Source organism: Venturia canescens, chromosome 2 (genome assembly GCF_019457755.1).
Source record: "Venturia canescens isolate UGA chromosome 2, ASM1945775v1, whole genome shotgun sequence".
Taxonomy (NCBI): domain Eukaryota; kingdom Metazoa; phylum Arthropoda; class Insecta; order Hymenoptera; family Ichneumonidae; genus Venturia; species Venturia canescens.
In genome coordinates, this window is record NC_057422.1 from 19,762,221 (window position 1) to 19,780,514 (window position 18,294).

At 36.9% G+C, this 18,294-nt stretch overlaps 1 protein-coding gene across 1 annotated transcript in view; it reads left to right on the forward strand.

Moving 5' to 3' along the window:
• The first annotated feature begins 16,064 nt into the window (after positions 1-16,064).
• The window catches only part of Cht10 (Chitinase 10), a 31,633-nt gene continuing 29,403 nt past the window's right edge, over positions 16,065-18,294 (forward strand). Inside the window, exon 1 of the mRNA XM_043411946.1 lies at positions 16,065-16,182. The gene's annotated coding sequence lies outside the window, so the exon portion shown is untranslated. The remainder of the gene's footprint in view (positions 16,183-18,294) is intronic.

An 18,294-nucleotide genomic window follows, 5' to 3' on the forward strand; every position in this document is an offset into this window, starting at 1 on the left:
TTGTATTTTCTTTTTTGAACTCTCATTCCGCTTAAATACTGAATCATCATCATAAAATACCACGCAGTGGTAATTTCACGAATTTTTTGTTTTTCTTTTATGAATTGAATCAGACTTTCATATCGTTTGATTCAGAAAATGTTTGGAAACTTTTGAAGAGCCGGTATCCAAAGTAACTCCAGTAAAATACGACCAAATTTAATACAGAACGGAGCGAATTTAAATGGCGTTATTTATATCAACTTTTTCGTGTTAAAAACATAGAATTATTGGGATTCCAACATTTTTCTTTCTTAATTGCTCGCAAATTTAAAGCTTCAAGTATAATTCTCGACCGCCTGCTGCGAGAGGACTTAAAACCCGCTGACTTTGTATACAAATTACCGATTCGTGATTTATTATTTGACAAACGTCGCTCCCGGTGGTCGCAGCTCCATCTTTGGTGAGATTTCTATAAAAGAAATTATTTTTCGTCGCAAAAATATTTTATTTTTTACATGGGAAAATTTTTGCGCAGATTTCGTCGTTTTGAAGTGCCGAATCACATCGAAATACAGAAAAATTAATGAAAACAAGATTTTAAGGGTTACGAACAGCGTTGAAATGATAATCTATTTATAAAAAAAAAATTAGAAATAAATCTTAAAGTTTCCGGAAGTTAGAGCGTCGCCTTTTTTTAAAAATTTCAAAACGTCGCAGGATTTGTATTTTTATTTTAATTCGGACAAAATTATCAGAGAATGAAGAGTTTGTTCAGATTAACATCTATGCAAAACGGTAGACCTGTATCTCAAATCGTTTTTGAGTTATAAGCGTTTGAATTTTGCAGTGCCATAATACACACGCATATCCGGACATTTTTTCTAGATATGATTTTTTTATGTTTTTGGACATTTTGAGGACATTTTCATTGAAAACTGGAAAAAAAAAATTTTCATCGTCACATAGCTTCCTCTATGAGGAAGCAAAATTGGTTCGATGGATTTCCATAAAACCTTGTACACATCTTTTACATACCGAGATGTACTGAAAAATTTAAAAAACAAATTTTTAAATATATATTTTTGTATATTTTTATATAATGGTGTACAATGGTGTGTTGGCAATGGCACCCCTTGAACCGGCATTGACCGCAAAACGGAAAGAGTTTTTATCCCAGCGGCTTGATTCAAATTGCATTTTGTAGGGAAAACGTATGTTTTCAGCACGGCTTAGCCGTTTTTTTATAACTTTTTTTTTCTTTTACAAACAATTTTCTACTGAAAAATCCACAAAAATTTTGATTTTTTTCTTCAAAGGGTCGCCATTTTTTTTTCTAAAACAATATTTCGAAAATCCCCTATGTCATGCGATAGCTTTGCGATAGCTAGTAAAATAATACTTTAAGAATCCCTTTGGTTTTTTATCCTCAGATATTCCATTTTCGAGATTTGTGTCAACGCCGATTCGAGGGGTGCCTTTTTCAACACGTCATTGTACAAAAAAATAACACGAAAAAAAAAATTTTCCCATAATTTCCAAGTATGTAAAATCGGTGTACAAGGTTTTACATAAATCCATCCAATCAATTTTCATTTATAAAATAAACAAAAAACACCTAAAATTTTAACGTTTAAACTCTCACTTCCACACGGAAGAAGTATTTACTTGGCTATTAAGGAAGGTGGATAGCGACGATACAATGTTGCCATGCTAAATCATGTTAAATACATTAAAAATTTCAAAATGATAAGAATTTAATAAAATTTGGTGAACATATTCTTTAGTACCAAATTTGAGAATACAAATTTTTGAAGATTTTTCTTCTGTACAGTTATCGAGTAATTGATCACTAAAGTTCACGTGTACAAGCATAGCGTTTCTGTATAGGCAACATTCCGGGCATAAGAAATCTGCTTTAATGCGTAATTACTCGATAACTAAGCAGAAGAAAATTTTGAAAAAAATTGTGTCTTCGCACTTGACGTTGAAGAACGTTATCACCAAATTTGATGAATTTCTTATCATTTTGACGAATGTAGCCACCCTCCTTAAGACTTGTCAACGTTTGACGAATCGATCGATCGCTCATACGTTGACATTTTTTGCCCCCTTGGATTGATCGTCACATATATTTGCACCTGTCAACGAACGAGCGTACGTTGAAAAAATGGATAATCAAAAAATGAGATTGTCATGATCGAGGCTTTGTTTGCAATTTGCCATTTATTTAGCGTACAAGTGAATTTCGTGGATATACAATAATATCATTGAAGCAGTTGGCAGGCTAAGGGAGCAACTACAACAACTGTTCCGTCAGAACGGGTATTTGAATATGGAATTATCCGTGCAGCTACTAGTTATAATAATTCAATGTGACAAGTCTACATTTGGGGAATTGAGTGCAAACTGAATGGGCTGAAACGTTGATCGATGATGAGGCGCCACATTTTTCGTTATTATCGGTTTCACTTTCTCCCAGCGTTGTTCATATTTTTGGGCAAACCGAGAAGAGAGTTAATGAGCTCGGAGTTCCGTTTCGGATGATACGTACGTTGAGGAATCACGAGTATTCTGGCTAATTCTACGTCGCTGTCCTAACAGACAAAAATCGGAATAATTTTAATATTCATCTGTCACATATTCGTGATTTCTCTTGTGAAATTGATTGGAGACGAGAAAAATATTCCACAAATAACACCATAACACGGTGTGCCCAACGTTATTTTCTCGATGGAAAATTTGCCAAATTTTTGTACACAACATTTTTTCTTAATTCTATTCCTGATAATGGGCTGTTATCTTTCAAAAGTCCGAAGCTGAATTAACCCTTACTAGTCACACCTCAAGTTTTTGGCGTAATAGTCACACGGGGTCCAAAGTACCCCTCTCATTTTGGGGCACGATAAATAATTGGATAACTATAAAAAAAAATAAATAAATAAAAATACTGCAATGCATTTTGAACCTTTAAGAAACGACCATAACGATTTTATTCTATTCGTGTTATTTTTAATATTAAAAAAAAATGTCAAAAAAAAAGAATGCAGGAAAAATGACTTTTTTCACAAAAATTGATGCAGAAATCGTAATTTTCAATAAAAAAAAAAAAATCAACTCGTTCTATAAACCTGAGAAATCACGCTTTCAGATAGTATTAGTTAAATTTGTCACGCGGGGGTAGATCGGACCCCAGATCTTCGCACGGTCTGACTTGATCGACTACCAAAACTAAACTAACGGGCCCTTTAAAATAATAGCGATGAGGCTCCCTTCTCAAAGGTTCGAACTGTCGACCGAGGGGACCACAAGTCCCATTTTCTCGAAATTTCTATTTGGTATCGTCGGTCGAAAAACGACTGGGGTCCAATATACCCCGTGTGACTATCAAGGGTTAATAAAAGATTCCAATTACGTCGTTTCATCATTTCAAGTGGTTATCACGAGATTTAGAAAAAAAGTTCTAACAATAGCTGCTTTGAAATTATAAACTGACTGCGAGCACTTGAAAAAAAATAGTCAACTTTGCCTGCTCGAAGGATTGACTCGAAATAATATGATCCCGAAGAGGAAGTTACTTACGATTCCACGGGAGTATGGGAAATTTGAAAGCAAAACGTTGCGGTCAGAATCGTCGATTGATGCCGAACTATCGCCCATTGTGCCAAAGATGATCATAGCGATGAACGCCAAGACCAGTGTATTCATTCGTTTCATTATGATCTAAGAAGAAGTGTTGAGAAACGCCAAGTTTTATATATCTCTACAAACGCTGTACCGATGAAAATTATTGAAAAATGTTGATTAATGCGTATTTTTGAAAAGCAATGAAATTAAATGCAGGGAAACGAGAATAAAAACTTCAACGGACGCTTGAATTCTTGCGAGGAAAAATATGAACTGGATTCCGAAATACCTGAAGCTTATCCAGCCAAATATGATGTTTCTCTGGTACTTGGAGATTCCGGATTCGTGGACAATTCAAAAGCAGACTTATTTGGAATTTTCTTTAGGATTCCCGTAGGAAAAACAATGGATATTGTTTACGAAGATAACGCTGCGAGCCGTCTGTACGATTTCCCATAAATCTGAAGGCTTTTATACCAAGGAAGATTAAATCATGGCTGACTAATTTCTGTTCCGAACAGTGAATTGATCCGGAGGACGAATCCTGTCGGAGACAGGAATTAGCCCATGATCGAGACGGTTATATGTTGCCTCCGGTGGAGCATGCACCGCTCCCTCAATTTTTCATCGGTATTAAAATAACTGCAGTGAAGGAAAATCGATGGGAAGCGTACGTAACTGTGTTAGAATTGCGGATTCTTCGAATAAGGAAATCAATCAAGAACAGACGGCCGTCAAGATTGCGATTACTTTCGTCACATAAGATGTTACGATTCAGTTTTATTTGAGTGCAAACTACGTGAATTTATAACCGAGAATGTGCGTCAGCTAATTGCCAGATAATTCGGAATAAAAATCCCTCTTAATGGAAATATTGATAAAAGTCTCGAAATAGTTTCTCGTTTGCAAAACGAGAAAAAAAATTAAGTCAAATCATAGAGAGGCTCTTGAAAGAGACATTTTGCGAGCGGAAAGAGACTCTCTTCCATTCGATCGTTTCACGATTTATAAACTACCCATTTTTTAATTTTTTCTTTTGCGCATCGATCGCCAGCCGGTTCCCGATATAACACCGGCAAATCTATTATGTATACGCATACACCGGATAACGGAGATTTTTAACGCGAGCGTAATGTATTTTTTTATGATCATGGTACAGACGAAACAGTCGTAAAATTCATCTGATAATCAAGAAATGGCTAAATAACACGACTCGTATCCGTATCGAGGGTGAGTAGGACCGCCTGGCTCCGATTTTCAATGTCAGTGCCGGAAAGAGGTTAGCCAAATCGATCGATCGTTGCACAGGCTTTTTTTATTTTTTTTTTTATTTTTTTTTTTTATTTTCGTCAAAATAAAATTCTTCGCAACATTCACTTATAAATTCAATGTTTCCTTCACAAATGTCCTCTAATATCATGGATAAATAGTTTGCTTTCTATTCCGGAGCTGGGGGAAGGAAGAATTAAAATATACGATCAATAAAAAGAGAAGGCGGAGTCCATTAAAATGCGTTCGACTCCGATGGGTCTGGTTCGAGAACGTCACACGATCGAGAACCTGATTTTCGATGGTAAAATCAAGGTGACCCTCGTACCTGTTGCTCGACCAACCAGACTCTTTGCGATTCGACTGCGGTTCGGTGGAATAAAAATGCACGCACTATCCATGCGTGCATATCAAGCCGCACGAGCTCGGTTGAGGAAGGGCCGAGGAAAATAAGTAACTTGTCATATGGGATTTCATAAACACGAATCAATCCGTTTGGGATCGTCCGGTTCGATGTTAAAGAATGTTACGCGACTCTTGTGGAAAATGAAAATTCCGAATTTAGGAGCTGAAATTTGAAAATATGCTGGAAATATAGACCGTGGATCTATTTCCGGAATTATTATAGGATTTGGCGTCTATAGTTGTCGAGAAAAACAATTAGCGAAAATCACATTTTTTGATGGGTCATTGGCTCTTGTGACAGGCACACTTCCCGTGCGACGATTTGGATTTAACGAAATAGGATCCTTCCAACTTTAAAAAGGCAAAAACGAGAATAAAAAAAGCTGGTTAAAAAAAAAACATACGGGTCATTCCATACCAAACTGACCAATCCGTGACCCCGACCATTTTTGATTTTGCTGAAAATTTTTTATTATTTGTAACTACTGAAAGAAGTCGTTCCTAATTTATTTAGATTTTTTCCCCAACTCATCTGATCACGTTAAATTTTTCAAAATTTCGTACAATTTTTTTGTGAACGCCCATAACTTCTTCAATAACAGAGATATCGAAATAGAATAGTAGGTCATTTTTTCGTCTTGAGTTGTAGTTTTATGAAAAAAATACAAAAAAAAAATAACAAAATGAATTTTTATACTTTTTTTTCAGTTTTTAACGAAAAATATTTTTTTTTTCAAACTTGGACCGTTTTGATTTTTTTCAAAAACTTCACCACGTTTTAATAGACCTTTTTACACATGCATTTTTAGCTTGTGATATTCATAACTTGTTACTTTTTTTTCTATTTTTTACCTCGTGTCAAGCAAAAAAGCGTTTTTCCTCCATGAATGGACAACGCAAGTAATAGAGAAGAGACATTCCGCTTCATTTTTGTTTTTATTTTTAATTTTTTTTTTATTGTCTCTACGTCTACGACCTTTTTTGTGGTTATTACGTCATTTCAAAAACGTCCGTTTTTTTCCTTTTTATTTCCTTTCTAGATACAATTTTTTGTCCTCAATTCTGCGAACGAGTCCTCGAAGGTTCTTAGCTTCAATTTTGTAATTGAAAAAATTGATTGCAATCATTTTTTGCAAAAATTATCACGTTTTTACAAAAAGAAGACTAATTTTCAAAACTGTCGCATACCACCAGAACTATTAGGTTTCTCAGGATATTCCAAAAATAAAAAAACGTTGCGTTTGTAATTGTTTTTGGCATTGAAATTTTTTAAATATTTTTTTTTCAGAAATTTCTTCCTTCATTATTTTTTAAGTAGAACCTATAATACATGGAATGTCGTAACTCGAAAACGATGGGGTTCTTTTTATGAAATTTTGACAGAAAAAGAAATTTGTTTTTGTTCTTTAACATTTTTCATTAACAAATTCATTAACATTTTATCAGACTTTTTTCCAAGATTTTATCAATAAGGTTTTCAAGATATTTATCAAGAATAGATATTCTAGCACGTCTCCATAGTTCACAAAAAAACCCGGATCAACGCCGAGAGTAAATATTTCAGGTTAAAAAAATTTTAGACAGTAATGTGATTTTGAAAAAGATATTGTGATCAGATGAGTTGGGGAAAAAATCTAAAAAAATTAGGAACGACTTCTTTCAGCAGTCACAAAATAATAGAAAATTTTCAGTAAAATCAAAAATGATCGGGGTCACGGATTGGTCGGTTTGGTATGGAATGACCCATACGCATATAAATAGAGAATGGCTGTTGTCACATTTTGCTTGACGATTTTACTACAAAAGTATTTTAACAGCAAACATTTTAATCGTTTCTCTGATCATGAGAAGAGAGCAAAAAAGTTCTGTTGCCAAATAAAGGAATCTAAATTCAGAATTACATTTCTCGCAGTGCTAATCATTCACGAACGGATTAAGGTAGGTCGTAAAATTCCGTGCTGCTGGTTCAAACTAATTAGCAAATTAACCGATGGGACACTGACGAGCCCAGTTTTGAATTCTCAGCAGATTAACACAAACGATGATTGCTTCGTCAAAAAAAAAAAAAATATAATAAAAATGATCAATAAATTGAATAAAAAAATTAATTATTAAAAATAAATGATGATTAAATAATCAATAAATAAAAGAGAATTTTTTAAATCAATTTGGAGAGAAAATTTCATGAAATTTTATTCCGAATCATAAAATAATGATTTTTTTATTGAAAGAAAAAAGAAAAAAAAAATATTGTTTACAGATATTTTGAGGCTGACGAGAAAACTTGTAAGGTTTCGCAACATTTTGTTATTTTATCGATTCTTCTATCCACATGCAGGTAACGAAGATAAAAAACGAAAGTGCTGGTTCGAGATTGAAAGTAAATTGTGGCTAAAGTACGGTGCTAATGGATTTAAAAACGCCCATTAGAAAAAGTTTAAATTCTCAAATTCATGGAAAATAAAGATAAGCGGAATGAGACGGATGGGTAAGTTCGAAAACGCGAGATAAAGAGATTGAGCAAGGTCTTTGTACGGGAGAAGAAAATTTGCATGAAGGACGGGGGAGCTTGCTGTATGATGGAAAGGAAGTATAGACAGCTGGCCGAGAGTATCTTCGTGAATGTTGCAGAGTTTTGTTTGCATTCTCGATCGTACGAACGAGCAGAAGGGAGCAACCGTATAAATGCATGGTCGCTTGCAATATGAAATTGCTCCAAGGAAAACGATAAATCTCGACGGTGTACGAGTGCACTCGGTGCGCACTTTTGCATCCAGCAAAAATCCTCTCATTTCGAGCCTTTCAATCCTCGCTCTTCTATTTGTAAAAAACGAGTATCACAAGAAAAACATGTCCAAGGTCAAAAAATCTTCGCTGAAACGGTCCACGATAATGTCTTCTAATTTTACCTTGTCGAACTTCATTTGCAGCTGAAAAAAAGTTGCACGCCAGAAAAAATCGGATAGTGAGCTCCGGCCGAATGGTCTCGAAAAGAATTACTTCAGACTTTTTCATTCAATGCTTGGGAAAAGCGAATTGACTTATACGGAAGCTCGAAACGAGCTTATGCCTGAGTACTCTTATACTCTGCCATGCAAAAGAATTTATTTGTAAACAATTTCTCGAAAAAATTCATTTGCAATCTTTCATAAAGAGTGAAAATAACGGTGTAAAAGCGAGTTTTCATATTGGTTCGTGGAAGATTGCCATTCGCCGATAAATAATTGGCCTTTGCGTGCCACTTTTTCTACTCTGTTTATTTAAAAAAAAAAAGGGAAACATGCTGCGAACAAGCAGGTCGATGGCACCGATGTTTGTACACGATTACAACGTTGAGCGATGAACTCGATCGCATTGAAGGCAACGAGGCTTCTCGTGTATGACGTCAATGGAAAAATGGACCCATCGATTTGGACTCAGCGTTTGAAGATTTTTTTTCCCCATCACTGATAAAAAAAAGGGATTAAATCGATAACGCAAATGGCATGGAAATTTGTCCTCTCCCACCTAATTCATCATTTCAAAGAGAACCAATTTTTTTTAAAACGTCTAATTTCGATTTTATCGATTCATTTTATTTGCCACGAAGTCAACTATCGTCGTATTTGAAGTTTCAAGCAAATACAAATCCCCAAAGCCCCCATCACTGATGGGATTATTCTTAAGTTCCTTCTTATTAAAAACTACAAAAAAACGTAAACGAATGTGCGAAATTCGAATGATCGATGTGCAGTCATCAAAAGGCCAGAAATTATGCAGAAGGATTTGAACTTTTAACATTTCTCGTTGGATGCACCATCGAATGATGTTTAAAATTAGTCAAATGGTCTTACTCTCAGAAAGCTTAGCATATCCGTTAGTTTCCATGTATATTCATGGGCGTATTATGATAAAGTCATGACACAAGTAGAAACGAGGGAACTCTCCGAAAAATGAAAAGAGGGAGAGAGAAAGAGAGGGAGAGAGAGAAAGACAGAACAAGATTACACCGAGAGGGAGGGATCACAGCAGACCAACAGGTCACTCACCACTAACCAGAAAACCAGCTCGATTTGGTCCCGAGACCTTGAACCGACTTAAGGCCTTTTTTCAAACAGCATCGCGACAATATCGCAGCTCTTGCTATGCCGTATACTAAGCCAATTGTAATATACGCGTATAAGCTTTTCCGTACCAATTGTGCAGAATTATTCGACTGTTAAATTTCACTTCAATTCTAATAATTTCAGAGCATTGAGAAAAAATCCAAAACCGCGCACTCCTAATGATCATTTGGTTAAACGAAAAAGCTAATTTCTTTGTGAAATATTCACAATTAATTTGGTTGAAACATCCAAATTTTTCATGTTAAATACGATTTTCAGTATAAATCCATTTGTTTCCGTTTGTTCAACTACCTTAAAAATTCTGATTCTGGTGTAAAGAGGTTGGTATTACTATTAATTAGGTTTGAACGAGGTTAAAAGAGCACTGAAATAACGAGCGTCCAACCGAAGCTCAGGAGGAGAGGATACAAAATAAAATGGAAATTTTTTGAACAACCTTTTGATTCGAGCAATTTTTCAATGCTCTGACGCGGAAATACGAATGATCCGTCAAACATTGACGCAACTCACTGTCATTTGGAAATTCTTTTAAGGTCTTCCGAAACCGACCGATCGAGGCTGAGAGTCCTATACACGAACATGAGATTCCTTGACTCCCGGAGCAGAGATCACATTTATCTTGGGTAAATCGTTCTCCACTTCCAAAGTCAATCAACCCGCGGGGACCGGCGCAAGCACTATAGCAAGGATTATTTGAGGACGGAAGAGCAGCTGTACTCTTGCCAAAGTATTAGAATAATTTAGAGTGATTTAAGAAATCAGTCAGCGCGCTGCTTCAGCGGCCAAAATTAGCTGGAGGGTGTGTTGAATGCCGACGTTGATTTTTATTTCGTGTTATTGATTCGCCACGCACTTATAGAAAGATATACGACGAAGTTTTTACAATATTACATTAGCCCCTTAAATCAAGCGGATCCGTTATCGAGCGTTATGAGTCGATAGTATATTTTTAAACGAGAAATAAAATTCTGATATCTCGTTAGTTTCTATTGATTGGTTGGCTCTTACCGATTTTCCTATTCCTTCGGAGCCTGTCGAGCTCATAAACGACGACGAGCATCATCGGCACGGGCGCGACATTCGCCGCTAACGGGCGTCATCGAAAGGCGAGTGACCGACGATCATGAATCATTCTTAAGTCATTAGAATATAAGCAAATTGTTCTTACGAATAAAGAGTACGCTACAATCGTAAAAATAATCATTTTTATCCGTTTTATTTGTGGAATAAACATTTATGTTCGAAGGAGTCTCGTCGAATTCTTTGGTCATACGAAATAAATGAAGTATTTCTCGTTTTTGTATAAACAGTGAAAAGAATAAGCTCCGTTAATTTGCTTAAGGTTTTACAGGCGCGAGGGCTGTTTTTAGATAGGGATGTTTTTAGATCTAATTTTTTATGCCTTATACAGTCCCAAATTTCTTTCCTATGTCGGTAAAATTTCAAGACCGTTTGGTTGAAATACTAACACTCGAAAAGTACGAAAATTGACACGTTGCTTATGGCCACAATGGCTTACTGGCTTCTTCAACCATCCTCAACTCAAAATTTGATATATTTCTAAATTAGATGTCAAAAATGAAATAACCATTATTTACACGAATTGAATCGCGCGGAATCTAATGGTACACGTTGAAAAAGGGGGGTCAACGGCCATCTGAATTAGAAATATTGAGTTGAAGACGACAAATGGTTACAAAATCTTGAAATTTTGCAGGCCCATACATCACTCGTCATGTGCAACCTATATTTTATTGTCAATCGAAGTGGCATTGCGTTCAACGTTGTCAAACTTTTAACGTAGTCAATTAAGATAAAAGGCTTAAAAAAATAAGATAAGACTTTTTTTACTAATATTGTGCTATAAATGAATTTTTTAAATTTATTTGCTTCTAAAAACTGAATTCGAAATGGCATTGTTTCGACTTTATTTTAAAATGTTTATATTTGCCTTTTCCGTACGTTCCTTAAGGAGTTTCGGTACAGGCGATACAATGTTGCCATGCTAACCCATGCTAAAAAAATTTAAAAATTCAAAAAATTCAGAATTTTATAAAATTTGGTGAACATATTCTTTAGTGCCAAATTTGACTATACAAATTTTTTAAGATTTTTCTTCTACACAGTTATCGAGTAATTGATCACTAAAGTTTACGTGTATAAGCATAGCGTTTCCATATATATAGGTATACATTCCGGGCATAAGAAATCTGCTTTAATGCGTAATTACTCGATAACTAAGTAGAAAAAAATTTTGAAAAAATTTGTGCTTTCGCACTTGATGTTGAAGAACATTATGACCAAATTTCATCAATTTCTTAACATTTAGACTTTTGTACCGAAACTCCTTAAACTCGAGATTTTTCAGTGACGAGCTGAACTGCTGAACAAAGTATCGGCCTCGATGGAACAGGAGCACGCTCACTTTCTCGAAAGTGGTTGGATCGAATGTTTTATTCGATAAACATAATCATTTTTAGTGTATATATTATGGGATGATTATACTTTGAAGAAACACGTATTTTGGAGGATCGATCCATCGAAACAAGTTCCGTTCTGTGCCGACGTTGAATTGAACATAGATCTACTATAGATACGGGATGAGAAGGACCGATAGAAATTGCTGTGCTGGATGAAAACCCCATCAGGGTTCCGCAACTTTTTATTAAAAAAAGGCAAAAGAACACATTCCTCGAGATTTTGGATGGAATTCAAACGATCGTATCTGATATGTAGTTGCGATTTGGGGAGAAAAAACTCCTTTGATGTGTCAAAGCTTTTGTGAGAATCTCGCAAAGTACAGTGATTTTTTTTCCAAATCCATTACAGATGAGCGAGCAACGGCCGAAAAATTTTTGCGACTCGACAGCAGCGAAGACCTGATAAGCTTCTTCGATATTTTTCGTTTCGAAAAAAAATTTTTAACGATCCGTAGTAATTCCAAAAGAATCCTCCAAGATATTCGAATCCTGAGTTATCTTTTTTATTTTCACAAATGCACGAGAGTGCCCGAGCTGAAATCACTCGCTAGAATCTTTGCGTAAAGAATATAAAATTTATTGGCGATCCAAGCGGCTTTATAACCAGTCATTTTCGTGATTGCGACAAGATTCCCTCCTGCGTGCACACGCTGTAAAGGGACGTTATATGGCTTCGCGTACGATACGATATCCCTGAATGCAATTACGTGCGACCATCAAAATCCTATTGCTATGCTATTCATCTGCAGCTCTCTCGTATCTTAACACCGATATCCCCTTGTTGTTGATGATCCTTGAAAGTTGTTCGATTATTTATTAACTCGAAGCACCAATGTCGCTCGCACGATTATTCAATTCGTTGATCGATTATGGAGAGCAGCCTTACGAACTTTTCTGCGACCGAAATAATAACTGGCTGCTTGCACAATTGATGCGTTTGACCCTGCATCGTTGTGGAATCCAACGGAAACACTTTTTTTTTTATTATCTTTTATTCATCATCAATTACATAAATTATTTCCTCGTTTTGGCAAATGCAGTTCCCATATTGAATAAGTCAAACGGTGTAAACGTTTTTGGGCGACAAAGTTTCTGGCGTATCAACGAACCGTGGCGGTGGAAGTGAGGTTTGCCGATTCAACGAATATTTGGTCGGTTTGAACACTCCGCACTTGCTCGTTTCCACGAACGTTTCTCGTTGCAACGAGTTTCGTTATACGTGAGATTAAGAAATCCATTTAACTTGCCACTATTCTTTGGTCCAACCAAAAATTCCGTTTAATCAACAATTCTTTTTCAGTCTATACCGGCTCCTTCCGAAGCAAAGGAATTTAGCGACATTGGAACGATGCAATTCGACCTCTTGCATTGCCAATGACATTGAAAACCGTAACACGATTGGGAGATTTGAGAGAATCGAGAGAAAAATTTCTAAACTTTTGTCGTCAATATTCCTTCGAACAAGCTGGCTCACGATCCACCCTAAAACAGTCCCTCGCTGACCTCTCGTAATATTAAACAGATTGAATCGCTGCAATTGCTTTTATTCGGTATGTAATATGACTGCGGAAAGAAGCAACGCGAACTCGTGAAATTCAGCTGGGAATACGGTGCAATTGCGCCGAGTCCGACTACCGCTCATTACTATGCTTCACATATCACCGTAGCACCTCCTACACGACCTTGAGACTGACCGGTAAGTGCGTTTCGTATATATGTGTATTTCTTAACGTATATTCATCTTCTAAGGGGACGAAGACTTATCAGCGAGGTTTTCAACGTCAAAAATCCCAATGAATTTACGTTCCCGGAGTTTCTTTCGCTCTTAATCATTGGATAATGGCATTTTCGTGTACACCGATGAATCATTAGAAATTTGCAAATGCGAAGTACGATCCCGATCAATTTCCCAGCACTCGGTAATCGAGCGAAGCTTTTAAGACGTTTCGGTGGCCGTTTGACCATTAGGAACACCATCAGTTTTGTTACCCATTTCTCGGTTTATTTTTACTCCATTAAAAGCAAATGAACAAACGATCCAGCGAATTATACGGTAAATCGCAAAGTCGAACGAATGATTGATCGTCTATCCATTACGGTATCTCGATTGCTCTCAGGATCAAGCGATCTCTATAATTCTTCTTTAATGGGATGTCCAGCATTGAATATTGATGATTGTCGCACAACCGAAAATTTCACGCGGGTTTACGAAAACCGCTCCTTATTTAGCAAATTTTATGTTTACGGGTCTCTCAAAGGTGAACTTCTTTCTCTGCGGGTGGAATCGCAAAAAAGATGATAATCCTTCGGGACTGCGCTTCGAAAATCGAATGTGAGAAATTTTGTTTTTTTCGTTATTCGCTCAACTCTACGAAAAGTGGTTACATTTCCCCTAAAAATCTTTGTCCATTCGGGAAACACTGCGCGTTCTCGTCGTCGTTTTTTTTTTTTTTTATTAAAAAAAGTGAAAAAAAAAACTCGATGCGTCGCTGCGACGGAGACACGTGGCTTGGACACCAGAGTTTGCACACTGCTGAAACCTTCCCTCGTATGTGATTGATGAGCAAGGGCGTTGTCGGGCCATGGTCAAACATATATTGACGTTGTAAAACAAAACATTCGCCTGCAAGCACTCGAACGATTCCTCGCTTATTGCAGGATCCGATTTCTTTGAGGATCATACGGGAAACTGTTAGCCCAATTTCCTGGATAGAGGAAATAGAAAAATTATAAACTTTGTAACCTTGAGTTATAATAAATGAGCGAAAGTGAATTTTTTCAATAAATTCTCATGAGTTTGTCGAATGACTTTGAAATTCTTGATTTCGAATCAAACAACGTGGATGAGAATCTTGGATGAAAAAAAAATCACGACTCAAGACGGTTTCACGACACTGAAGTTTGCAACGTTGGAGTCCAACGAAATGATCTGAAAAACTCTCCAACAATTCCAGTAATTCTCCAATTCTGTTACCTGACGAATTTGCAATTCGTAGTTTTTCAGTCTGCATCAATGATTCGTGAAATAAAAATTGGTGCATTGCAAATGTTATTTTCGTTAATTTCGTTGGACTCCAACGTTGCAAACTTCAGCATCGTACGGTTTCGTGATTCCTGTAATTTTGAAATGTTTACATAATTGAGGGATGCGACGAAACGAGCGAAAAATAAACGTAAAAAAGCCGAAATTTACTTCCACCGTTCGATGATAGTCGAGCTGTTCCAATGCTTTACCGATCGTCGTTCTTATTGGGCAGCACTTTTGAGAACGTACTTTGATCGTCGAACAGACAATGACTGATGTCCTCGTTGAACGTTTCATCGTGAAGATAATTCCGTTAGAATTTCGATTGGGTCTCAAGTGCACAGTGCGGAGCGATACAAAAGACTGCAGCCGCGTACGTGATTGGCCTGTGTGCCGTTCCACTACTAGTTCGATCTACTTATCGTTTAGTAGTTGATTCGGTGCGGGCGTGAATTTCGATGTAACAACCCGCCGCGGAGGTAAAAACTCGTGAAAATCATATTCCATCCCCTTTTTTACCTGCTGCACCGCAAATAGACCAAAGCACTTTACTAATTTTGTGTTAAATATTCAATATTTTTGGACGGAATATTCGAAAAGATTTGAACAAGATCCGCTCCTCCAGCGTGAGCGCGCCACCGAACTCGCAAGCACTTTTCAAGCGACGATTCATCGCAAGTTCCAATTGTGATTCGCGCGGAAACGTAACCTCCGAAAGGCTCGTGTTTTAAATAGCTTTTTTTTATTGGTAATACTCGCAGCATAGAAATTTTAGAGTCTCATTGCTCGTCCGAGCAGAGAAGCGATCCTTGCTCGAGGGAGGCGGAAACTCCAAGTCCGAAAACCGGTAAAGAGATGGAAATGAAGTCAAAAGAGCGAAGACTGCCGACGCAATGAGTCAATACTCCTCGACATCATTGTCGATGGTGTCTCCTCGTCGGCACAAGCATACACAGGGGTGCGGAGACCGCGAGGGGCACGCGGGGAAGACCGCAGGTATAAATGGGCTACACACGCGCTCGGAATACCACATCCGTGGTTTGCCCTACCTGGCAAGGTTGGCCCCCTCGACTCTCGTCAACTCGAGGCAGCTTGAGTTCGACTTGCGCTTGTTCCACCTGAACACGCTTGTCCTCTTCGACTCGGAGTAAATACGGTTGTTCGCGCGGGTACACGTAGTCGTACGTACGGAAACCGATCGGATGCTACCATTTAGTGTTTACTTCGCTTCTATCATCGCGGGAGAACTTTTTTAGTCACGACGACGGTGGAAGATAACGCAGCCCTGCAGGTCCGTGATTAAATAAATTTCATTATTCTAACGCTCTGTCCAAAAATCGATGATTTTTGTTCAGTTCTTTGTATCGATCGATTCATTGCCTCATCACTATTTTTTAAAAAGCTTTCGTGGTTAAGTTCACGCGGTGTACGTGTGATGCTGCTGATGCGGAAAAGCGCATTGGGCACGTTTCTGAATTAAGATTTTCGACAAAGTTGTATTTAACGGGTTTACACTTTTTTTTCTGATAAATTCAACTACGGCACTGCGATTTGAGTCAATTCCGGGTGCTAAGAATTGACGAAAATTGAAAAAAATATTCCAAATTTGGACACACCCGACGAATTTATTGCGAGGACTCTCAATCGGTCTTCGAGTCCTCGAGACCAGCGCGATTTTCGATGGATAATCGCGCACTCACGCAAGTGAGAGTGCTTCTTTGGAAAAGAATTGAAAATGTCAACAAGTTCATCGAAACAGAGCGATTCGTTAGAGCGAGCTTGCAAACATTCGCGATTCCTCAATCTTCACTAACAAACGAATCCGGCGAATTTTTATTCACTCAAGTTCAAGAACCAGTCAATGAGTTTTCAAGTACTCATCATCATAAAACTTCAGCAGTGTATGTGCGTGTGCGCGATATAAATATACATGGAAAAGAAAAAATTTTACCAGTGGAATATATTATCGAGCACACGAATCTCGCGTTCGATCACTTCAGGGTCGACAGGTATTCCCTTGATGTGCGAGAACGCCGTGTGAATTTTATATGATATCTCCTTTGTTTCGTTACTTTATACTCGCATGATGTATGAATAGTTGTAATAATCATTGATAAAATACTTTCCGGCAAAGCAAAATTCCTTTGACAAGGTCCTTTCACAAGTTCCGAATTTCCGCACAGTCAAAATTATTGCAAAATGTTCGTGCGACAAAGTTTCGTTTGCGTTTTAACATGTTTTATTAAAAAATGAAAAAATTGATAATTGCATGTGACTTTACGATGAGACACTTCATTGATCTAAACGCGGTTTGAAATTCATTTTTCTGTTCTGCTGAATAATTACCAAAGAAAAATAAGTCAGTTAGATAATTGTATTAAGGAAGTTGAGGCATTAGAATGAAAATGATGTCACCGCTTTTAAACCGATTGCATCTTATAAAGTGAAGTGTAAAAAAAAATCAGTTAAATTTTCAGACAGTTTAGGAGCGTCGTTGCTGAGAAAAATCAATAACAATTTGGGCCAAATAACATGTAATCTTATGGAAGTCAAGACACATTCGGTGATATCTCCGTTAAAAATGATGCTAAAAATATGAAATTTTTTGGGCAACATGAGCAAGGCTTGCCGAATAATGTCAATTTTTTTCAGATTTATTAGGAGATTTGCTGAGATTATATTAATAATAATCTGTTTTCCATGCAGTTTTTTGAGGCTAAGATCGTCACTGTTCGTGTTTTCGACTGAGCTTTCACCAGTTTTTCGTCTTTTTTCCCCAACTTTTCTTTAAAGTGTATGCAACATTGCCAAACTGTAAACTGGCCTAACTTTTGAAAGGTACAGGTCATCACTTTTGGGTAAAAAAAATGACTGTACAGCCTCAACTTCCTTAAACTTTTTAACAGTTTCGTCCTGTTGTTCAGGCAAACGGTTTGTATGTTTTTTACGAAGCATTGTACAATAACAAAATATTCCGTCTGTCTCTTAGAATGATCGAATGACTAAACATTTTTTTGCTTTCTGAAAAAAATCATTGTGTAAAAATATCCTTTCGTAAGGAACAAGCTTTTTGTTGTTCCCATAGCACGAATAATTCACATTTGGAGGTACAAAAGCTTCGTCAGCTGATTAAATATCCTGAGAAATCAACCAAATATCGATAGTTTTAGCAACAAAATGTTTCTTGAGCCATTGCCTTAAGGTGCAACCAAGAATCTGTACACCTCAACTGTGGCATAAGAACTACAAATAACCAAATAAACAAAATAAATTTTGACCAAATGAATTTTGTTGGATCAACAAAACGATAACCATAGATCAATGACAGGCCTCTTTTTCGTATTTTCCCAATTTATCAATATCCATAACGTTTTCGAATCAAGGATCAACGAGGTACAGAATC